Below are 8,437 nucleotides of genomic sequence, written 5' to 3' on the forward strand. Positions count from 1 at the left end.
TTATTAAAATATCCAATTAATTTTTATAAAATGAGTGGGTTAATTTTGAAATTGCGAGTCTTGGTTATAAATTGTGTTCCTATTTCCTTCACATGGGTTGGAAAAAAATGTGGAAGTTCTTACTCATTGCAAGCTGGTCTCAGTGGGTTTCTTGGATGACTAGCCATACATTATGATCCATAAAAACCTCTGGAAATATAAATATTGATATTTATAGATTATATATTATATTTATATCTATTGAATGTTCATCTTGCTTCTGAATAAACAAGAGAAAATTAGGTGAAATTTTAAGAAGAATTTAAAGCCTAGTGATTGGAAGACTTTTGTAGCTTGTGTCAATCCAGGAAATATCATATACTTTAAGAAACCAAGTGTCCCTGCCTCATACTTTATACCACAATGAATTCCAAATGGATCAGAGATTTTAAAACCAAAATCACAGAGAACTAGAAGAAAACACAGGAGAAAATTTTATATGTTATTTTGCAATGGAGAAGACCTTTTAAGTATGACAAAAATCTAGATGTCATATAAGAAAATATTAATTTGATCTCATATAAATAAAACAATTTCTGCATGTCAAAATACACTATAAACCAAGACAAAGTAGAAAATAAAAATGATATGGGCACAAACAGATATAAAGGACGTTGGAAACCAAGAAGAGGGGAGGGTGGAGAGGGGTGATGGATAAAAAGTTACCCATCGGGTACAATGGACACTATTCTGGTGACGGGCACACTAAAAGCCCTGACTTTAGCATTATACAAGGTATTCATGTAACAAAAACATTTGTATCCCCTTAATATCTTGAAATAAAAAATAAAAATGATAGACTGGGAACAATATTTGTTACTTGTACCCAGACAAAAAGCTACTTTTCTTATTAAACATGAAGAATTTCTACAAATTGATACAGCAACAACAAAAAGCCATCAGTTCGATAGAAGAGTTTGCAAAGGAATAAATCAAAAGTTCACAGGAAATATTAAATACAAAAGACACTTCAACTCATGAGAAACTGCTCATCAATAGTAGTAACCAAAGAAATGAAATGCAAAATAAAACAACATTCAGAATTTTGACCTGTTATGTTGGCAAAGACAAAAAGCTTAATTACACATTGTGTGATCCAGGGTGTGAGAAAGTAAGTACTCTCATGCATTGCTGGAGAGAGTGTAAATTGACAATACTATCAAACTGGAGAGTGATTTAGCAATATCTATTAAAACTAATAATGAATTTATTCCTTCTTACACCCACACATCCCTCGATATTCATTGTATCATTGTTTGTAATAGCAAAAAATTGGAAATCATGTCCATTAATAGAGAGTGGTTATATAAAATATGATATATATGCAAAATATAATACTATGGAGCCTTTAAAAATGAGACAGCTTTCTGTGGTCTGACAGGGAAGGATTTCCCAGATGTAGCGTTAAGCAAAAAGAAAAGTGCAGAACAGAATGTCTAGTATGCAACATTTCTAATAAAAATATATTATGAACTGTGTAAGTGTGGAACATCTCTTGGCATAGACATAAGAAACCTCCTGTTTGTCTCAGGAGGATGGTTTAAAGGAGACGGAGGAGGAAGTCTTACTTCTCAGTAATTGCCTTTTTGTCCATGTGTTAATATTTTAAAAATAAGATAATTTTAAAACTTAAATGACAGTTTTCAATGTGATGCTTTAAAAGCCCTTTAGGCTCTTACCCTTAGGATGCCAAGGCCAAAGGTCTGGCTCCTCAAACAGTGCTCCATAGGCCAGTTAATAGCTCCACAGAGGCAGATATTAGAACTTGGTGCTCTTTTCTATATAAATATTCAGCCTATGATGGACACTCAAATGATAAGAAAGGCCTAACAGCACTCGTTTCTGTGGTTAGCTCATATTTAGCATGCTCTAATATGACACAACCATGGGAAAGGGAATGGAGACTTCAGATGCACTTTTCAGATCCATGTGAAAAATTTCTGAGTATGAATACCTTTTAAAAGTAAATAGATGTGTTGTGTGTGTTTATATGTTTATATACATCTAAAAATAAACCTGAAAGAAAACACACAAGAGGGTTAACAATGACAATCTCTGGATGATGGGGCCATAAGCTATTTTTCTTTGTATTGTTTAAATATGTACATTTTCTAATTTTCTACCTTGAACATGGATTGATTATATAATTAAAGAAAATCCCCCTTCCTTTGAGCATTCATGCCCATGAAATACTACCTTGCCTAATTTACTCTGTCAAAAGATGAATAACTAAGAAACCATCATTTTGTTAACATACTGAGAAAAAGAGGAGTGTAACAGGAGAAAAGTTCAAGGCCCCCCTGTTCAGGCATAGCTCTTATTCTAAGATAATCTACTCTCTGTTCACGGAGGAAGGAACATGGCCTGCTCACTGGTTACAGGTGACCCTGGAATATTTAGACTAAGCAAAGCTGGTGAACAAGCCAGGAGAAGCAAGTGTCAAATTCCAGAAAAGTCAGAGGACCTCAGCTCTGGTTTCAATTTGCCTTTCTACAGGATCCCCATTTCTAATCCCCTTCAGAGGATGGAAGTCAGAGGAAGTCGTGGAAAAAGTGAAGGGACTTTATGGAAGGTTAGGAAATGAGGCAAAGTTATAGAGAAGACTCTCTCTTGCCTGGCTTGAATCAGGGGTTTGCCACAGCTTTTTCTCTCACGTGTAGAAGTTGCTTCTAAGGGTAAGCCCCCCCCCCACAGTAGTCGAATAGGGAGGACAATGGAGAAAAAGATTCTAAATCCATTACTCAAATAAGCTTTGTTAGAGGCAGGCAAATGGAAACATTGCAGCTCTCTATTCCATGACATGATTCACTGAGGCAAAATGCCAATTGGATTTGTTAAATTGTGTAACTAACTAGCTTTGTTTCTGTAACAAAAAAAGGTACAAAAGCTCCCCCAGAAATACCACTCACTGCACTATGGACACAAAGAGATAGAGTGTAATAATTTACCCCATAGCCCTTACTTCTTTTTTTAAAACTTTCTTGGTGAGAAAAATTCATTTTGTCCACTATGAAGAAGAGAACAACCCTGGAGGGCTTTTATTTTTCAAAAGGCTTGAGTTTTCTTCAAATGAAACTGCAGCACCTATACAGTAATGAACTTTAAGTAGCTTAAATGTAATACTGTCTTTGTTACCATCTCAAATTTAGCCAGCGAAAGGCAGGAACACCTGCTGTGTAACCTTTCAGTGTTAGTAATGCTAACAGGTTTTCAGTACTTCTATAGCTATTAGTTCTCTACTACTTGGCACTTTAGTTAGAATGAAAGTTTGTTTTTTTTTTTGTTTGTTTGTTTTTGGTTTTTTTTTGAGACAGAGTCTCGCTTTGTTGCCCGGGCTAGAGTGAGTGCCATGGCGTCAGCCTAGCTCACAGCAACCTCAAACTCCTGGGCTCGAGTGATCCTCCTGCCTCAGCCTCCCGAGTAGCTGGGACTACAGGCATGCGCCACCATGCCCGGCTAATTTTTTTTCTATATATATTTTAGTTGGCCAGATAATTTATTTCTATTTTTAGTAGAGATGGGGGTCTCACTCTTGCTCAGGCTGGTCTCGAACTCCTGACCTCGAGCAATCCACCCGCCTCGGCCTCCCAGAGTGCTAGGATTATAGGCATGAGCCACCACGCCCGGCCCGAAAGTTTGGTTTTGATGGAGTAGGAATAGATGCAAATTGCCAAGGAAAACTTCCCACCTAGATTGTGTCACCCAGAGAGACTTATCAAGGGACAAGTCTATGGGAGAAAAAAACATGGGAAACAATTTTAAGCAACTGAAAAGGATGCATAGTGAGAGACTGAGGTCCTTCAGAACTGGTTTCCATTAGTAACTCATTCAATGAGACAAAGATAATGGAACTGAACATTTTACTAACAACACTTCACATATTTCAAACGTTTTAAAAATCATGGCACATAGACAGTTTCTACGTAGTTATTCTGTATGTTAGAGTGGGTTGCTCCTATGCAAGTACAAATTTCAATTTAAAGTTTCTGAGATTCTTGGTACAGGAGTATGACTCTGAGTTTGTTATGTGGGTCTGTGATTTATTAATAACTAAGGAAATATGATATTCAATTTTTTTAAAAAGATGCTGGCATGTTTTTAATTGAAAAGATGATGATGTATCAAAAAGTGAAAGAACATTTTCGAAAAAGCTATGTTTAATAGTTGTATTCAGAGTCAACTTGCTTCAAAAATTTTAAATGTATCACAACTCAAATTGAGCATTTTTAATTGTAAAAGACAGAAATGCCAATTCACATAGAGAAATGTTCTTTCAGTTTCAGTTTAATTATTACTGAAATTATAGTTGAAATATTTGAAATTGTTACTTTTTATAGATTGAGTAAAAGTTTTAGCTATTCTTTCTACAAGGGATATTTTAATAATTAGATTTAAGAAAAAGACTTGAACATTTAGTATGAAAGCGTTCTCCTTCAATGTAGATTAGGCACATAAAATTAAACTAAAATGTTTCTATGTGGGAACACCTTATCAACAAATAGTCATTTCATACCCACTTTCGATTTTCTGCTTCATGCATTATTTTGATGCTAGTGACAATGATGAGATGTGACTGTGACAAACAAGAAGAAAAAACCAAATGGGGCAATATTAAAAACTGAAAACCAAACCAAAACACTACTAAGATTATATTGGAAATGAATCAATCACATGCAATAAAATAAAATAAAATAGCCAAACTTAGGATCTACATGCATAAAAAGAGAAATTAATTAATGCTATTTTTACAACAAAAGAAAAGATAATCTATAAAATATGCAAGTGGTTTTATCTTTCAGATTCAAGAAACATTTATTTATACTTGCTATATGATATGTCTTTCCACATACATTATATTGGATTTCCTTTGATAATGCTTTCACTGATTTTAAAAAGTTATATATGTGCATGTGTGGGGGCAAGGTGTACATGGGAACTCTCTGTACTTTCTGTTCAATTTTGCTGTGAATCTAAATCTTCTCTAAAACATAAAGTCTATTAAGAAAAAGCAATATATACTCGTAGAAAATTAAATTTCCAAAGTTATAAAGAAGAAACTTAAAGTTACCCACAATCCTACCACCTAGAAATCACCACTGTCTTTTCTCTTCTAGCTTTTTTTTGATGCATATATATTCATAACCATTTCAAAAATAAAGTGAGAATCATACTGTATATACAAAGTAATTTAAACATACTATACTTACAGGAAAAGCAAAAAGTTAACAATAGAAATTAATGTGCCTTTCAGTAATAAATTTAAAAACTCAAGTCTTGTTAACTCTTTGGCCAAATAGGAATTTATTTTCACAACTGGTGGACATGTAAAGCAGATGAAATATTCTGAAAAAAAATGGGACATATATAATTAAGGTGACAAACACACATCTCTTCTCTTTCTCTCTCATCAGGATCATAAGCCAAGAAACTAAAAATAAAAACATGGATTGAGACTGATCCCACAACCATGATGCAAATAAAATATTTCATTTTTGTTTCACTAAAGATGTATCATTAGTATACCTAAAGAAAATTATACTGTAATCAGAAACACAACATGAAAAATTATACTGTATAGAGCCCTACATATAATATTTTAAAAATGAAGCCACAGAAAAAAGCATATGAGATATTACATACAAAAATAAGAATATAACACACTGAAAAATATAAAATATTGATAAAAGTTGAAGGAGACACAAATTAATGGAAAGATATCTGACCTTCATGGATTGGAAGAATTAATATTGTTAAAAAATGTCCACACTACCAAAAGCAATCTACAGATTTAATTCAATCTTTGTCAAATTTCAAATGACTTTTCACAGCAATACAAAAACAATCCAATAATTCATATGGAACCACAAAAGACCCCGAATAGCCAAGGCAATCTTGAGCAAAAGGAACAAAGCTGGAGGCAGCACACTACCTGATTTCAAAATATACTACAATCTATAGTAATCAAAACAGCATGGTACTGGCATAAAAACAGACATATAGACCAATGGAATAGAAGAGATAGCCCAGAAATAAATTCATGCATTAATAGTCAAATGATCTTTGAAAAAGGTGCCAAGAATACACAATGAAGAAAGGACCATCTCTTCAATAAAGGGCATTGGGAAAACTGGATATCCACATGTCTTCTTTGAAGAAGAGTGAAACTGAACCCTTATCTCATACCATATACAAAAATAAACTCAAAATGAATTAAAGACTTAAATGTAAGACCTGAAACTATAAAACTACTAGAAGAAACATAGGCAAATATCTTCTTGACATAGGTCAGGGCAATGATTTTGGGAGTATGACCCAAAAAGCACAGGCAACAAAAGCAAAAATAGATAATCGGGATTGCATAAAGCTAAAAAGCTTTTGTATAGCCAAGGAAACAATTAAGAGAGTGAAGGGACAACCTATAGGATGGGAGAAAATATATGCAAACCATATATCTGATAAGGGGTTAATCTCCAAAATATATAAGGAATCCAGACAACTCAATAGAAAGAAAACAAATAACCCAATTAAAAATGGGCAAAGAACTTGAATAGACATCTCAAAAGATATAAATATGGCCAACAGGTATATGAAAAATGCTCAATATCAAAATCATCAGAGAAATGCAAATTATTAATAAAACCACAATGAGATATCACTTCACATTTCTTAGAATGACTATTATCAAAAAGATCAAAGAAAACAAGTGTTAGGAAGATATGGAGAAAAGGGAACCCTTGTACACTGTTGGTGGGAATGTAAATTGGTATAGCCGTTGTGGAAAACAGTATGGAGGTCCCTCAAAAAAATTAAAAATAGGACTAATATATGATCCAGCAATCCTACATTTGGATATATATCCAAAGGAAATGAAATCAGTATGTTGAAGAGATACTTGCACTCCCATGTTCATTGCAGCACTATTCACAATAGCCAATATATGAAATCAACCTACGTGTCCATCAATGATAAATGGATAAAGAAAATGTGATACACACACACACAACAGAATACTATTCAGCCATAAAAAAGAAGGAAATCCTGTCATTTGTGACAACATAGATGAACCTGGAGGACATTATGTTAAGTGAAATAAGCCAGCCACAGAAAGACATATGCTGCATGATCTCACTCATATGCGAAATCTAAAAAAGTTGAACTCATAGAGGCAGAGAGTAGAATGGTGGTTGCCAGGGGCTGGGGCTGGGGCTGGGGCCAGGGGTAGTAGGGAGAGGTTGGTTAAATGGTACAAAGTTTCAGTTATGCAAGATGACTAAATTTTGGAGATTTATTGTATAACATAGTGAATACAGTAAATGTATTGTATACTTGAAATTGCTAGGACAGTACATCTTAAATGTTCTCATCACAACAAAATAATAAGTATGTGAGGTGATAGATATGTTAGCTTGATTTAATCATTTCACAATATATGCATATATTGAAACATCACATTGTACACTATAGATACAATTTTTATTTGTCAGTTATACTTTAATAAAGCTGGGGAATAAATAAGTATATGGCTATGCACCTATTAGATATCAGAATATCTAAAATAAAAAATAATAACAAAACCACATGCTGATGAGATAAATATTTGGCACTTGTAACAGGTGGGGGTTTGCGGACAGCAGTGGTACAGAAATTCTCCCTGGAGACCCTTCAGATCAGAAGTAGCAGGACTTTATGCACTTGTGATTCTGTGATTTTTCCATGTGTGGGAAAATTTAGACTTGGTGAAATGTGCAGTCAGCTACTTGGCACCATTTCCCATGAGAGCTGGGACTGCAGTAAAAAGTGACCATTTCTGGCACTGTGTTTGAAACACCCTAGATTGGCTCCAGTGGTCTCAAAGGAATATTGCACAATTTCCTCAAAATTATCTAATTATACCAAAGGTAAATTAAGGCATGAAATGCACCCCCCAAAACCCTTTGATCTAAATTTTATTTTATCTCTCCTTCTTCCTCGACAAAACCTTCCTAGACTCACTTGGCCCACAGTGAGCTCTTCCTGTGAAACTCCTGCATTTATGATACAAGTTCAAGTGGCCTTTCTAAGGGCCATGTAATTTAGCACATTCTTCTGAGCCCATGTTCTTGCTCTGTTTGTCAATGATTGGTTGTCTCCCCAATTGGGCTGTCTACTCCTTGAGAATAAGGTCAGTGTCAGATGCCTTAGTGATACTGTTTCCTTTACCCCCCTCAGTGGACTAGCACAGTTTAGAACCAAATCAATGTTCAAAAACATGAAATTGAGAATGGGTGGAGGGTGGTGGCCAAGGGGTGATGTAAAGTCTATGTCCTTGTAAAGTATTTAAAAAATAGCTGCAAGAGAGCTCCTTGTACGCACACCAACTGCAATATTCTCCTGAGGCTAAGCCCATAAGTAAATTATG

The sequence above is a fragment of the Lemur catta genome, chromosome X (genome assembly GCF_020740605.2).
Source record: "Lemur catta isolate mLemCat1 chromosome X, mLemCat1.pri, whole genome shotgun sequence".
Lineage (NCBI taxonomy): Eukaryota > Metazoa > Chordata > Mammalia > Primates > Lemuridae > Lemur > Lemur catta.